The 17,115-nt window shown below is 44.6% G+C and overlaps 1 protein-coding gene across 1 annotated transcript in view; it reads right to left on the bottom strand.

The window, feature by feature from the left end:
* The window catches only part of STX8 (syntaxin 8), a 233,480-nt gene that overhangs the window by 105,376 nt on the left and 110,989 nt on the right, over positions 1–17,115 (bottom strand). The gene's annotated exons all lie outside the window — the stretch shown is intronic.

Genomic DNA, 17,115 nt, shown 5'->3' with positions numbered 1-17,115 from the left:
TTAGGTAACTAATTAATTTAAAAAGCAATGAATTTTCCTTGAGTTGAAAAAACATTGGAGTCATCATATCAAAGAAACTCACTGAGCTCTGGCCAACATTCTTCAAAAGGGGCTGGAAATATCTCATGAAACTTCTGAACTTCAGAAAAAAAAAAATTCCGAGCACTCAAATGGTAGACGGAGAAGACTACCAGCTTCCGAAATGGAGAAAATTCAAGAAAATTAAAGTGGCATCAGGCTGTTCCTGGAAATCACGGAATATTTTAGTAAAAAGGTGTGAGGGACATGAGCTGTGACCTACGGATTCAAAATCTAGCCACGCTGTGGCAGAGGCTCACGGGGAAGAGGCAGGCAGGACTCCTCGAGGAGTCGGGAGGCACTCACTGGACTGGTTACTGCAGGAAACAGGAGTGCAAACCCTAACAAAAGTATAAAATGTGTGGCGGTAATTCCTGGCGTGTCGGACAAAGGTAACCCCTCACGTCTTTGGGGCCCCTGAGCCACCCCAGGCCCTTGCCCGAGTTCCACCCAGCTACCCTCAGTCCTGTTTTAGTTCACTCTTCCCAGGTTGTAGCCATGCCTGGGATGCCCTTCGGGGCATCAGAGAACCTGCCCCACATCCTTCTCTGCCTGCCCCTCTTTAACCTCAGTGCATTGCAAAAGCACCTGAGCTGCCCAAGGCTTCTGTTTCAAAATCCAGCAACATCATCATCTTCCATTCTCCATGACAAACACAGCACTGTCCCTTGGAGACTTCTGTCAACCGTTCTAGCTCCAAACTGTCAAAGCGCAAAATCAGTGGCAGAAACACAGACCAAGTGGAGTAAATCACATATGCAAAACCACATTCAGGTTAAGAGGGCTAAATGGCTGAGTCCATCTGCCCCATGCTGTGCTAATTTTCACTGCCTGGGGGTATAATCTGTAGCAGCAGCTTCTGTTTGTAGAAGAAAAGCATGTGGAAGTATTCAGAGCTAGAGAAAAATATAAATGAATAGTGTGCAAAAATGGATGGTTATATGTCATATGTGTATGCACGTACATATGTGTGCAAATGTGTATAGATACTTTTATATGTTTATGTGTACATGTATATATATCTATGTTTCTATCTATATCTATCTATAGACAAATATACATACTTATATACATGTATCTTAGAAGATATATTTTCTATATCGTTTTTCTAAAACAGAATGGCACGTGTATCTTAGAAAAACATTTGATTTATATATGTATTTATGTATTTATTTATTTGAGAGAGAGAGAGAGAGAGAGAGGGAGTGTGTTTATGTGTGTGAGAGTGGGGAGAGAAGCAGAAGGAGAGAGAGAGAATCTTAAGCAGGCTCCACGCTCAGCGCGGAGCCCAACATGGGGCTCGATCCCACGACCCTGGGATCATGACCTGAGGAAAATCAAGAATTGGACGCTCAACTGACTGATCCACCCAGGGGCCCAGGAAAAACACATTTTAGAGACAATGATGAATGAATGCTGGAGAAACACCTCAAAAAAAAGAAGGTGATCAAAAGACATTGTTGGGGCAGCTGAGGAAATTTAAATATGGGCTTCACATTAAGCGATAATATCACATGAAATTTAGGTTTCTTGGCTATGATAATGATACCATGGTTATGTGGGAGAACATGCTCATTCTTGGGAAATACACGTTGAAGTATTTAGTATTCACCTTTCCTATCATTTCCTGGAAAACAAAATATACATGAAAGGAAGAAAACATGTAAAATGGGAACAGCTGGTGACTGTGTGGGAAAACACACTCTCAACTTTGCTGTAGGTTTGAGAAACTTCCATATTTTTTTAAATTAAAAAATTTTTTAATGTTTTTATTTATTTTTGAGAGAAAGAGACATAGAGGGAATGGGGGGGAGGGGCAGAGAGAGAGGGAGACACAGAATCTGAAGCAGGCTCCAGGCTCTGAGCTGTCAGCACAGAGCCCGACACAGGGCTCGAACCCACGAACTGTGAGATCACGACCTGAGCCGAAGTCGGATGCTCAACTGACTGAGCCACCCAGGTGCCCCCAGTTTGAGAAAATTCTTAAATAAAAAGCCAAGAGAACAAAACATCAGACTCAGGTCGGGTTAAGAGAAAAAGAGGAGACCGTACTACGTAGAGTGGGAAGTGTACAACAGAGTAGGGTAACTAAAGCCCCACATTTGGGGCTGGAGGAACAAAGAAGGGAGACTTAGAGACCAAAAAGTGCCAAAAAGACCACATAGAGGGAGGAGATTAGGAAAGAAACCTCTTAAGGTTGTATCTGAATTCGTAGACCCCTTGGAGCTGTGCATCTTTGGAGCTGTGGATAATGAAGTGCAGAACGGAAAAACACCCAACTCCCAGACTGGCCACTGGCTGGCGCACATATGGGACAGATCCATATAGCACGGCGAAAACTGAAAACTTAGTTCCCACTAGAACCACAACCCACAGAGAGCTAGCTGGAACTTGTGGCTTCAACCTAATCAGGTCAAATGCGTGCTAAACCAAAAAAAAGAAGAGAGAGAGGAAAAAAAAAAAGAAATATCAGCATCCTTGTAGGATTTAAACAAGAGTCAGAACCTCAGAACATCATAATCAAAATGTCCAGGATACAATCCAAAATCGCTCAGCATACAAAGAGCCAGAAGAGACAATGCCAGCGCTGCCGATGGATGCCAGCATTGAGTGGGCACAGTCGTTGGAGTTGCTTGACTAGGACTTTAGAGCAGCTAGAGCCGAGCATGCCCAAGTTAGGAAAAGTGAATACTCTGGGAACAAAGGACAAAGCAGAAAAAAAAAAAACTTCAGCAAAGAAACAGAAGATACAGAAAGGACCCAAATGCAAATTCTAAAACTAAAAATTAGAATAAATGAATCAGAAAAACTCACTGGGCAGCCCAGCAGCAGTATGGAGATGACAGAGGAAAGTAGCAGTGAACTGGAAGAGGGGTCAGTAGAAATGATCTTATCTGCACATGAAGGAAAGAGACTCAGTGGGAGCAGGGTGGAGGCTGATGAACACAGCCTCAGGGACTGACCTCAGGCAATGGCAGGAGGTCAAACATTCCCGTCATCAGAGTCCTAGCAGAAGAGGAAAAGGGGGTGTGGCAGCAGAAATATGAAGAAGTAGGGGCTGACTCTGTCTTCAATCTGGTCAAACAAAACGACAACCAGTAAACCTGGACATTGGGGAAGCTCAGCAAACCTCAAGCAGGATAAACAGAGAAATCCATGTCTCGACACACACCCAAGCCGCTGAACACTGAAGAAAGGAAAGAAAAGAAAGTCCCACGGGGAAGCAAAGATTTGAAAGACTGCGTAGTTCTTATCAGAAATCGGGGACGCCAGGAGGAAGGGGTAACAACAACCTAAAATCTGCTGAAAGCTAGGAACTGCCAGCATACAATTCCTTATCTGGTGAAAGTCCCCTTGGGGAGGGAAGGGGAAAGAGAGACATTCATTCTCAGAGAAAGAAGCGCTAAGAGACCTTGCCTCACTAAAGTAAGTTCTTCCGACAGACGGGAAATCACACCACGGGGCGATCTAGAACATCAGAAACGAAGGAAAAGCAACAGAAATCATAAATATCTGCATAAATAGAACAGATACTCCTCCAGTTAAGCTTTTAAATATTTGTTTCACAGTTGAAAGCAAAGCTCACGATGTCTGGTGCTCAGCGCACAGAAGGGTAATATACAAACAAGTTCACCATGAAGGGGGCAGGGAAGATGGGCTGCGTGCTGGGAGGGTTTCTCTGCCCTATTTCAAGGGTAAAATACCAGTTCTAAGTCGACTGTAGAATGTTAAGCACATATATCGCCATCCCTAGTAATCACAATACAGTCTGTACTGGGAGATATAGTAAAACAAAACAAAACAAAACCACAGGGGCAGCTGGGTGGCTTAGCTGGTTGAGCTTCTGGCTTCAGATTTCAGTTTAGGTCATGATCTCATGGTCTGTGAGATGGAGCCCCGTGTCAGGCTCTGCACTGACAGGGCAGAGCCTGCTTGGGATTCTCTCTCTCTTCTTCTCTGTCTGCCCCTCCCCTACTTGCACTGTCTCTATCTGTCTCAAAGTAAGTAAACTTAAAAAAAAACACAACAAAAAAGTGAAAATGGAATACTAAAAAAGCTCCTACATATGATTCTACTTATACGATCTTCTCCAGAAAACCAGAGTGATGGAGAACAAAGCGGTCAGTGGGGGTGGCTGCCGTGGGTTAGGGATGGGGGAGGGTGTGACTGCAAAACAATGGCATGAGGTAGTCTTTGGAGGGACAGCACAGCAGTCTTGTGTCCTGTCTGTGGCAGTGGCTACACCAAGCCGTACATAAGTTAAAATTCATGCTATGAGTATACAGGCCACATCAACGTTGTTGTGTGTTAATTTATTTTTTCAAAGTTTATTTATTTTGAGATCTAGTGTGAGCAGGGGAGGGTCAGAGAGAGAGAGAGAGAGAGGGAGAGAGAGAATCCCAGGCTAGCTCTGCACTGTTAGCACAGAGCCCCACATGACCCTCAAGTCGACAAAATGCAAGATCATGACCTGAGCCGAAGTGGGACCCTTACCTGATTTAGCCACCTAGGGGCCCCTCTAGGTGTTAATTTAAAAATCTGAGTTAAGAAAGACAGAGGGAACAAAAAGAAGTAGAGGGAAAGGGGAACCTCAGAGAACACTAGTGTTTAAAGAATAAGAGCAATGGGGTGCTTGGGTGGCTCAGTCGGTTGAGCGCAGCACAGGTCATGATCTCGCGGTTCGTGGGTTCGAGCCCCACATCGGGCTCTGTGCTGACAGCTCGGAGCCTGGAGCCTGCTTCAGATTCTGTGTCTCCCTCTCTCTCTCTGACCCTCCCCTGTACATGCTCTGCCTCTCTCCATCTCTCAAAAATAAATAAATGTAAAAACAAAATTAAAACAAGAATAAGAGCAAAAAGCTAGAAGGAAGTGGGGCGGGGAGAGAGACTTTGGTTAGTGGAGTGAGGGGCCTGGAGGCAGTGTGGACTGCACTAAGAGGTGCTTGAGGTGTGGGGGTGAGGGGTGGGGGTGAGGGGAGAGACAGAGTGATTTGCCGGAGTTGCAGGACAGAGAGCACGCCAAAATGTGCGGGAGGGGAGACGGCCAGGCTAGACTCGCGCATTATGTAAAACCATAACAACTACTAATATTTACTGAAAACTTGCCATGTGCTAAGTAAATGTTTTCCCATCTTGTNNNNAAAAAGTTCTCCGACACCCCTCAGCATTAATCATTTTATGTAAATTACTTAATTAAACATAACCATCCACGTGGATCTATATTCTTTATTTACATGGCTTCTTATTCCGTAGCTTTAAACATGAATGTTTGTATTAAAGATAGAAACTACAAAACTAAGGTTCTACTTAACAGCAGTACTTCAATGTTGACAGATGAGGCTTGCGTGGGGAATACTAAACTGGTAAATTCACCGAAACATGACTATGACACAGACTTCAGTACAGGCCNCTCTCCTAGAAATAAATAAAACATTTTAAAAAAATTTCCTTAAAAAAAAAAAAAGAAGCCAAGACATCATCATATCTTAAGTATCAGCCAAGGTCCAGGACAGTTAGACACACAAACACAAGCGTGGGCTGAAACTGTATGCTGAGACACAATACAGTGGTGGTACTGAGGATTCAGTCTATTTTTTACATTTCTGCACATTCTCATTAGCACAAGAAACACAGAATTTAAAAAGTCGTTTACAAAAAAAAAAAATCAAAGACATTTGAAGACATAATCTGAAAGCGTACCACACTTAGTTTAGGCATTAAACGGGCCTGTGATAGGAACAGAAATGAATTTTCTGGACCCTCAACAAAGAGTTTATTTTTAAAACTGTAAGCTACATGAGAACCCTTGCTGAATAAAATACACTTCCCATTATTTTGGAAGACCGGAATCCTGGTGATAATGTGCTGGGCGCTGACTGAATGATTTATAGATGATCAACATGTGTTTCCTAGCACCCCGCATGCATAAAAAGGCTACATACTGTATGAATCCAATTATCTGACATTCTGGAAAAGGCCAAACTATCCAGAGAATACAATGATCAGTGGTTGCCAGGAGTTGGGGAGGAAGAGGGGAGGGATGAATAGGTCAAGCACAGGGGATTTTTAGCGCAGTGGAAACATTCTGTGTGATACTGTAAGGGCGGATACGTAACATCACACAACTGTCAAAACCCATAGAACTTTATGGCACAAAAAGTGAACCTTAATGAATATATATTAAAAAACAAACACACTTAGGAGGCTGAAGATTCTAGGAAGGCTACAGACCATGATAAGAGAATCTAGCTGTACTAACAAATGTATAAAACAACATCCCTGAAAGAGGTAGAAAGACTAGTTGATGATCTAAGTTATGCTGGAAATGAGCAGAATCTGTAAGACTTAGGGAAAAAACAAACGCATATCAGAACAAAATTCTGGTTGAGAAAGTTCTTTTCTGCAGGGATAGGAGTTAACAATTCAGATGCTGCTTATATGTGTACAATCAAGGAGATGAATGTGGGGCACCCAGGTGGCTCAGCCGGTTAAGCATCTGACTCGTGATTTCGGCTCAGGTCATGATCTCATGGTTCGTGGGATCAAGCCCTGTGTCAGGCTCTGTGATGATAGCACAGAGCCTGCCTGGGATTCTCTCTCCTTTTCCCTTTGCCTCTCCTCCCCCCAAAATTAAAAACAAACAACAACAACAACTTTATTTTAAAAAAGGAGATGAAGGACGGATGGGAGCAGCCAAATTCTCACTGTTGGGGTGAGAACTTAAAGATAACCAAGCTGATGAGGCTAGGACAGTCCATGTGATAATGGATTAAGTTTAGCATAAGAGAGATACAAATGGTTACATGTAGATAAGTAAACACACCTAGATCTCTCAGCTTCCTCAACTGAGAAGACACTTAAAAAAAAAAAAAAAAGCAACATCACAGTAGCAATGAGCACACTTAGCACCCAGGTCTTGGTTTCTAATCCCATTCTCCAACGAAAAGGGCCAGGGGCTCTATGGAGAAACGGCTGGTTCCCTTAGGACTGGGGCTGGGAATATACAACGTGAGCCTGAAGTATCTGGAAGCATCAGAAACTAAGGAATTTCTTTAAGAAACAAACACACAAGGGGTGCCTGGGTGGTTCAGTTGGTTTAGTGTCCGATTTTGGCTTAGGCATGTCAAAGGAGCACAGGAGCCAACAGAGAGAACTGCCAGTGGCCAAAACAAGAAAAGCTGGGGCACCAAAATAAGTGGTGTAGTTCCAGATCATAGCCAATAAAATCATATCCATGCATCCATACACATATAAACACTTGGCTGCACAAACTCATAAATGGCAGAGAAGACACAAAAGTCCTGCGCAGAATCCCAGATAGTTTACGGGAATGCTCTGTCTTCAAAGGGGGGATGGGGGCCGCAGGTAGTAACTCCCTTCCCAGCTGTAGAGTACGAACTGGGGGCGGGTGAGGTGTAAGTTTACAGTGGAGACGCCTGACAAACACTACCTCAGCCAGATGATCAAGGTCAACGTCGGCAATCACAAATCATGTTGATAGCACGTACCTTTGAAACGATACAAAGAAAGAGGTACCACAGCTCTATGGTCTTTCTCCCAATAACCCATAACCCCAGTCTTATCAGGAGAAAAACAGCAGCCCATGCCTGGTGTATCCCATACGACACCTGAGCAGTCTCCCACAAAACTACCAACGTCACCAAAAACAAGGAGAGTCTGAGAAACCACCATAGTTGAGAGGAGCCTAAAGAGACATGATCATGAAAGGTAATGTGGCATCCTGGATGGGATCTTGGAACAGAAGAAAAAGTCAATTCGGTAAAAACTAAGGAAATCTGAATGAACTATGGACTTTAGTTAATATATGGATTCAATGTATGTGCAATGCTAACCTAAGAGGTTAATAATAGATGAAACTAGGTGTGGGGTATTATGGGAACCCTCTTAGACTGTCTGCTCAATTTTTCTGCTAATCTAAAACTGTTCTAAAGAATAAAGTCTATTACTAAAAAAAAAAACTTGCATAGCTAACATCATATTTAAAGATGGGACATTAAAAACTTTCCCCTAAGATCAGAACAAGGCAAAAATGTTTACTCTTACCACTTCTAGTCCATTCTTTGGAAAAATAAGCCCAAGGTGGAAAAGTAATACTATCCAATCTCAAGACTTCCTGGGGCATCTGGGTGACTCAGTTGGTTAAGTGTCCAACTCTTTGATTTCGGTTCAGGTCATGATCTCAGGGTTGTGGGATCAAGCCTCAGTCTGGGTTCCACACTGAGCGTGGAGCCTGATTAGGATTCTCTCTCTCTCTCTCTCTCTCTCTCTCTCTCTCTTTAAAAAAAAAAAAAAAGACTTCCTATAAAGCTACAGTAATCAAGACAGGATGGTATGGAGAAAAAGTCAACAGGACAGAAGAGAGTCCAGAAGTAGACTCATGAATGTGGTCAAATGGAGCTCCACCAAGGATATCCCTCCAACTCTCAGGTTGCATAAGAAAAGTCAGCAGGCCCATCTCCTCCATTTTCACTGGGTCCCTATTCATATGCAAGAGTGAAAACAGAGGAAGGGAATGTACCGGTTCCCCTCCTACAAGCAAGGTACTATTAAGTGATACTAGAGGTGAAGCTTGAAGAAGCTATTTGTCTAGAGGCACATGGCTGGTGGGAGGCAGAGCTGGTCTGATTCTGCAATTATCAGATTCCAGGTGCTTTTCCGTAACATTGAGAAAGGAAAGAAGGCATCCAATCAAACACCTCAAGATTGCCTTGCTTGCTCTGTTTTGTTTTGCTTGGTTTGAAAGATGAGACCTTTTGAGTTTCCTCCACAAATATCTCCTAAATGACTGTTAAGTAAATGCATAACTACAATTTACTACGATAAACATATTAGTTTATTAGACTGTATCTGATCCAGTTGAGTGTTTCTGTGTGTTTTGAATCTGTGTTGTAGAAACTTTGGCCTTTTTGCATAGGCAGTGGCATCATTTAAATGTTACAGAGTTAAGAGTATAAACGTGATTAAAAACTATTTTTGATTGTTATATAAATGTACAGTTGTTACTCGTTATGCGATACCTTATTGGTCATAATCATGATGATCTACTGTCGTGACTTTGGTTAAAGATACAATCTCCAATGGTGAGCCAAAGTTATTTGCTAGTATTTTCCCCTCTCACACTTGATTATGGGAAATATTCCTCCATTTTATCACTTAAGTTTCTAGAGTCTCTCTTGGAGTATCTGGACTCAAACCAGTAGATTTCTACTTCCTTTGAAAAATCACCTACATCTCAGACCCAGCAAGATCTGTCTGCCTGAGGAACTTTCTTCACTGTAGGACTCAAAAATCCTAATAGAATCACAGCCTTTTGTTTTTTAATTTTTTTAATGTTTATTTGTTTTTGAGAGAGAGAGGCAGAGCGTGAGTGGAGAGGGGCAGTGAGAGAGGGAGACACAGAATCTGCAGCAGGCTCCAGGCCCTGAGCTGTCAGCACAGAGCACGATGAGCGGCTCAAACTCACAAACCACGAAACCATGACCTGAGCTGATGTCAGACACTTAACCGAATGAGTCCCCCAGGCGCCCCAAGAATCACAGCCTTTTATTTCCATCTCTGCTTCTGCTACTGAATGTTCAAAACATGTTCCAATTCTTACAACATAGAACAAAATGTATAAAAGCAGGGACAGAACATTAGGAATGGAGAGAGTCTTGAACGTTATCTCTGGACTCTTCCTCTTAGATCTCAACAAGACAGACAAGCTTTCTGCAAAATGCACAAGATGGCCTCCTTTCTAAGTCAGGCCTTCCACTTCCGGTTTCAATTTGATGTCCTACAAATGAAGAGCTTTAGAAATACTCATGATGGTGGTAATATAGTTTTAAAGCACTGCCACTGTTTATTTCATCCGATCCCCCTGACAGCCCTGAAATGTAGACAGGGAACCTGTCATAGTATTTCAAGATGTCAAAACGGGCCCACACAGATCACGTAACTCGCCCAAGTCACCTCAGGAGCAAGCAGTAGGGCAGGGGAAGATGCGTCTCTGGGTTTCCATCCAAGAGTTTTCCTCGGAAGGCACATGCTTCTTACATCTCAAATTACAGCCGTGTGTCTGACTGCAGACTAAATACAGTCTGCATTTTTCCCATTCCATAAGAGCATCACCTTGATTTCTCCATACTCCCCTCCCCCTTTTTTTAGAAGGGACTAAAGATCTCTGATGAAGCCCAGATAGTTGGATTCTGAGAGATCCGGAACCATGACATCTATCTGTCAGAAAGCTGATGTGAACCATGCACCTTAGTTTAAAAAAAAACAACAAAGGACTTGAAGAAGAAACATTTCTCCACTTGAGAAGAGAACACTCCTCCCTTGCAGAAAAGTTACCTGTCTTTTTTCCGAGTCTCCACACTTCAGACATATTTTAGGCATGTTTCTCACCCTAGAAACGGGGCATGGAGGAACGGGATCTCTGCCAGCATCTACTCAAGGCAGGAATTTACAGGCAGGTCTCTCAGAGTCATAGATCACATGTGTGTCTTTGACTTTTTGACTATATATGCATTTTTAATACTCCTTTTGTTTTACTCTAACATGGATTTATAAACTTTCCAAGCACAGAAAAGAAATCTAAATACAAAGTGCCAAACGAACCACGGAATGAGTAAGTTTGGGGGGAGTCCCATTACCTGAAGAACCGCTGACTTGACAACATCCCCATTTTGCAAAAATACATTAATAGATGGACACTTTGTGTTATATTTTATTCCTTTATGCCAGCCAACCATCATTTTACTGCCTCTCTGCTCCCGATTCACCCCCTAGTACTGACTGGGCACTAACACATGGGAGCGCAACTTGGCTCTCCTTTGCGGTGAGCCTGATGTGATGCCTTCTCAGCAGAGGGCGCTAGAGGCACAATGCAAGCGGAGAGGGCGTTTCGGGATGAGGTGTGCGGTGTGTTTTCCTGCTGCTGTGTCTGCCCCAGTAACTAGGGATACGCATCACATCCAGTGGTGCTGGGTCCCAACCGTAAGCCCAGGGTGGGCAACCCCTCAGTGAGCTCAGAGCCCCTGCCTGGTGACCACCTTGCCACTGCCCTACACACATGGACACTCCCCATCCAATTCCCACTTGTGTGTGCCCACCAGCCTCGGCCCGCCTTCAGCTGGTGGGTGCTTCCTGCTCACCAGTCCTGGTTGTGGCTCTTTCGCTGCTTGGCCTCTGTGCACCTTCACCCCAAAACAGTGTTTTCTGTGGACCAGCTCTTGCCTGGGCAACCCAGTGAACTTCTCCGCCCTCCCATCCATACCTTCTCCAGTGAGGGCTGAATCCCAGCTGGGGAGCTCCTTGTCAGGGACACTGGGCACCGCCGAGGGAGTGGGTGTGGTGCAGTAAAAATACAAGTGTGCCTGTAAGGTATAGGAGTCCCAGCTCAGTAACCCTCCTCCTGAATCTCTTTCCAGTCAGTATCCAGAACTCTAGCTGCACATAACGCCCTAAGAGGGGACTGGAGGGTTATTTTCCATGGACAGACTAGCCCAAGAGGAAAGTTGTGTATATCCTGACATCTGAAATTCCTGCAGTGACACGACTGAGTGTCCCCCTCCGCTGCCCTAAAGTGAGGTCTCCCAGTTCAAGTTTGGCCAACACAAAGTCCTTCCAGTCAACTTTTAGTGCCTCCCTTTTAAATGTGAGCATTTAGAATCAACAGACACTTGTAAAAGAGTCCAAAACAAACCTTGTTCTGCAGCAAAAGACACACACATACACACACACACACACACACACACACACACACACTCACTCACACCCTCAGAGATAGAAGATAATATACCCACAAAATTGTGGCAGAGGGAAGAGAAAGGAACAATAATGAGTTCCTAGAAAATAGGACAGCAATAATAGTTCTGAGTCTTTTTGTGGCAATTTACATGAATCTTACACGTGTGATAAAGCAATACAGAACTGGACACAGACACTATGCCAAGGTCAAACTCTTGGTTTTAATATTGTACCATAGTTATAGGAGATGTAATCCTTGAGAGAAACTGCGTGATTGTTATGTGGGACCTCTGTATTATCTTTACAGCTTCCTGTGTATCTGTAATTAGTTCAAAATTAAATGATATATTTATTTTACATATACATATATATTTTACAAAAGATAGGATGGTGAGAGAGACGGAGGAAGGGAAAGAATCGTAAGCTAGAGTTGAGGACATCATTTAAGAAATAAAGCAATATGGGGCACCTGGTGGGCTATTGGTAGAGCGTGTGACTCTTGATCTCAGGGTTGTGAGTTTGAGCCCCATGTTGAGTGTAGAGATTACTTAAAAATTTTACAAATCTAAAAAGAGAAGGAAACCAATATGACAAAGCAGTGAGAAGAGAAAAATTTTTTTAATTAAATGGAGGATTAATTCTTGAGGCCCAACGCTGACAACAGAAGTACAAAGAGAGAGGAAAAAGAGAAACATCATGTGGAGGAAATTAACAATAAAATAATACAAGAAAGTTTCCCAGAATTTAAGGACACAAGCTTCCAGATGAAAAGGAAGTACCAAGTGCTCAAAGCAATGAGTTGAGGGGACAAAAATGTCACACCCAGATCATTATGAAATTTCAGAACAACACTAGAGATGAAAGGGCTCTAAAAGCTTTCGGAGAGATGGGAGGGGAAAAAAATAGCTCATCTGTAACAGAAATCGGCAGGGCAGCCCTGTCTAGAACACCCCTGAGCGCTGGAAGCAAGTGGAGGAATGCCTTCAAAAGTCTGAGAGAGTTAACTCCAACCCACAACGCGGCCATTCTTCCGATCAAACATGAAGGGATAATAAAGTAACCTTTCAAATGCCAAAGGTCTTGGGTTGTTTTTACTTCCCGTGCACCCTTTCTTGGAACTTCCTGGAGGAGGCGTTCCACCAAGAAGGGTAGAGGAAGAAAGAGGAAGACTTGAGGTCCAGAAAACAGGACGTGCACGTCAGAAACACAAGGGGCAGGGCGTTCCCACTGTGCTGACGCCAGACATCCCAGACAGGGAGCCCATCGCCAGAGTACGGTCAGTCCCGATTAGAGAGGGACAGACAGGCCTCCAGGAAGAGCAAACGGGTGGGCCACTGCTCTGGTCTGAATGTGTGTCCACCACACCCCCCCAGATTCATATGTTGAAATCCTAACCCCCAAGGTGATGGTATTAGGGACTGGGGAACTACCTTGGGGGGTGCTTACCCCATGAGGGTGGCCCCTCTAGAGACCCCACGGAGCTTCCCAGCCTCTTCCACCACGTGAGACATGAGTCTGTGACCTAGGAGGGTCTGCACCTGACCGTGTTGGCACCGTGATCTCGGACTTCCAGCTGTCCGTCAGTCCTCAGCTTCCCAGCCCGTGCCCTTTGTTACAGCAGCCAGAACAGACCAGGATGGCTACCAACAGGATTTGTGTGAACTCAGAGGGACACCACGCTGCCATCAGAGGTAATACGATGGGGGTGGAGGCAGAATGAAGAAGTATTAGTAAAGACAGCTAAGCAAGTAAAAAAAAGAAAAAGAAGAAGAAGAGGTACAATTACTAACTTTAGGAAAAAGGGTATAACGAAATAAAATCGGATTCTGGTTCCCACTGTGATTGGGCGGGAGCAATACTTACAGAGCTGTAATTCTGAAAACACTGATTTATCGAAAACATGTAAGCATGGGAAAACAGGAGATACGTGTATGTATGGGTAGGACTGCTATCCGTTCCAGTAACAACTTCCTCAGGAAAGGAGGTCAAGGGAGCCCAAGATGGGCAACCTCAAGAAATAGGCAGCACATTGTGTTGAAATGTGCTGTAGATGCCGACGTATAAACCACAAAGCATTAGAAGCCTTGCTTCAGAAGGGGAGGATTTTGAGACAGGGAGGGCTGGGGGGGGGAAGCTCCTGTTTCTCCTAACCTTTCTAAACCTCTCTGATTTGTCAAACTACGTAGAGGTAGGATTCTGATGAAAAAATTTAAGTGAAAAATTTAATTTTTTTTGATGAGAGACAGCATGAGCAGGGGAGGGTCAGAGAAAGAGGGAGACACAGAATCTGAAGCAGGCTGCAGGCTCCAAGCTGTCAGCACAGAGCCTGATGCGGGGCTCGAACCCACGAACTGTACAATCATGACCTGAGCCGAAGTCAGACGCTCAACCGACTGAGCCACCCAGGTGCCCCTAAGTGAAAAAATTTAAGTCCAAAGAAGAACTTTCAATGAGTAGCGCTACAGGGGAAGAGGTCTTAGAAAGCTGGTGTAGGCAGTGAGAATCCGCTGAAGGGTTTTAGCGGGCGAGCGACATGAATAGAATCGCATTTTACAAAGAGAATTATTGAGATGAGAAGAAACAAAGGATGCGCCAAAAGCGGGAGAGTGTGAAAGTCAAGGGAAATTGTTAGAAAGTTCTAGTGGACACCCCACGAGCACTGTGGCCCCCGTCTGTGCTAGGAATATCGTAAGGATGCACCCGGCAGCCACTACAAGGATGTCTCAATCTCTATCGGTCTGGTAGTTCTCCAACCCCAAGTTAGTATTCGATAGAAGGAAGGGCACAGTCAGTCTGGTAGGCGGTAAGACTGTAGACTTTCTTGCAGAAGAGCCTCTTGCATATGGAGAAAGCACCACCCTGGGTTGTGAATCAGTCATTCACGAGCTATCACCTAGTACGGATTTTAACCACATCCCAACCCGACCACCCTTGAGTAGGCTGACCATCAAAGTCCTGGATCCCAGAGCTGAGAGGCCAAACCTTAAAAGTAAGGATGCTTGGTTTTATGCCGCAAAGCCACACTTACTCATACATCCTTCCGCTCACCAGGGCTCTGGCCTACATGTTTAGGAACAGAGACCAAGGAACATCGGTCAACATTTTTCCTTTACTGCATGACTACGGAAAGATGTGTTGAAGACGAGAGAGATGTGTGTCTGGCTTTTAGGAAGACGCAGCGATGAAAGAACTGAAGGTGTTATCTCCGTGGCTAATCAATCAGAATTGCGTCCTAGTTTAGAGAACAGTCCACTGAAGGCTCCGTGAGAATCGGGGGTTCTGGGAAGTAAGTACAAGGGGTGTACTAGGAGGTAAGAGTCATACCTACCGGAAGGCGCTGGGGGCCAGGCCACAAAGCGGAAGTCAAGATTAAGCCCGGGGACTCCGCCCCCAACACACCCGCCCACCCCACTCCCGCTTAGAACCCCGAGGCTCCTAGTGTGGTCCCCGCGTGCAGAGGCCGCATCCCCAGGGAGCTTATTAGATGGGGGGAATCTCGGGCCCCACTCCAGGCCTAATGAATCAAAATCTGCATTTTAACAAGATCTCCGGGTGATACTCATGCTCATTAAGGGTTGAGAAGCAACAACTTCGAAGAGAGAGAAGGGAGCCCTTCTGGCCCCATGATCCCCAGTGGCTCCCCAGCTGGTGCTGGAAGAGGCTGGAAACTGGACAGGGCACCCAGGTGTCCAAAACTGCCGAAGCAGCAAGAGACATGTGCTCAGCGTGCAAGTGGGGATGAGGGGCTGGCAGCCATGTGTCCTCTAGAAAAGGCACTCATTCCGGGACACCCAATTATTTCTTAGGAGCTTGATTTTAGACTCCAGTGAGAGCTCAGGCACGAACCACAGATTTCCCTTTATAGCTGCCTATTTTATTTAAACAAAAAATGCTAAACATTAATTTTAGTTGTACTTAATTGAATAATTTCTCGGGGGAATAGTTCAGGGAGAGTTTAAAACTGCCTGTTTCCAAAAGCCATTACAAATTGGCATATACTATAATATCACCGTGCCAACCCAAACAGCCCGCTTCAACATCCCTGGGGCCGCCCTTGCTCCAGATGTGTTCAGAACTCTTAGTAATATAATGCAGGCAAAAACCATATTTACGCAAAGCAGTATTTTGAATATCCTTTTCCAATTATCTACAATGAGATAACAGATCCCTAATTGGAAGCACTGGGGTGGAGGGCGGCAGGAGGGGGGGGGGAGGGGAGAGAAGTCTGTGTCTCTCCCTAGTGAACGCTTTTCATTAGTAAAAACTCAGAGAGCCTGTCCGAGAGTCAGAGAAACCTCCGTTGCCACACTGAGTCATCTGAACATCTATAAACTTAGGAACCGCCCCGTGGTCACCTGTAATGAACTTGCTGATTTATTTTAAAAGACTGATCTCCTCTTTTCCTTTAGGTCGTAAATACGGAGGACTGGGCTCCGGGAGGCAGGGGAAGGGAGAAATGAACTCCAGTCAAAGAAATCCAAAAAACACTTCAGCGAGGCAGTTGGTGTACAGGTGCTGTTTCCCCCGCCCCCCCATCCCACCCAAATACCTTGGATCCTGTGCAGCACGGATCCCGAACTTCAGACCAGTGACGATCCTAACCACGCTGCCAGGTTAAGCCATCACCGTTTATCACCGATTTGTGAACGTGCATCCCAGACTCAATCTACGGATTCGGAATCACCATTTTATTCTCTGATTCGAGCTCGTGTAAACAACAATCAAGTAAGGTGGGCTACATCGTTTGCCAAACACTGAAGTTTCCATCCTTACCGGTTTTCTGATAAATGTCCGTTTAGAAATTCAGGTGTAAGTCAAATAAGTGGTTTTTAGGCCAACTGGCACCCTGTTCAGTTACAGAGGAGACTCTGGCCCTCATACATCATCAAAGGCGGTAACGTGTTGTGCAAGCCCGGCACGCCTGCTTCCTGGACTTGTCTATTTTCACAGATGTCACGGAGAAGCCATCTGAAAAGCGATGCAAAACTGCAGCTGCTCCTGGCCGTTAGCAAGAGACACTTGGAAGCCTCATTCCCTGAGATGTTCAAAATTGCAAAGGGTTTGTCTCAATATAAATTAATTACCGAATTCCGTGTGTTGATAAGCAAACACTCTGATGTTTATGCTTCAACTTGACCAAGGGAACTGAGGCATATTACCCAGAAACCCCTAATGGAAACAAACTCCATGTGTGGCATTCATGTTTTCCCCGAAAACGTTTAAAAACATCTTTATCGCGGAATGTAACAGGCAAGGAGAAAAGCTGAAGGCTTGTAAGCAGTTTAAC

Source organism: Crocuta crocuta, unplaced genomic scaffold (assembly GCF_008692635.1).
Source record: "Crocuta crocuta isolate KB4526 unplaced genomic scaffold, BGI_CrCroc_1.0 scaffold139, whole genome shotgun sequence".
NCBI lineage: Eukaryota > Metazoa > Chordata > Mammalia > Carnivora > Hyaenidae > Crocuta > Crocuta crocuta.
This window is presented reverse-complemented; position numbering and strand designations above follow the sequence as displayed.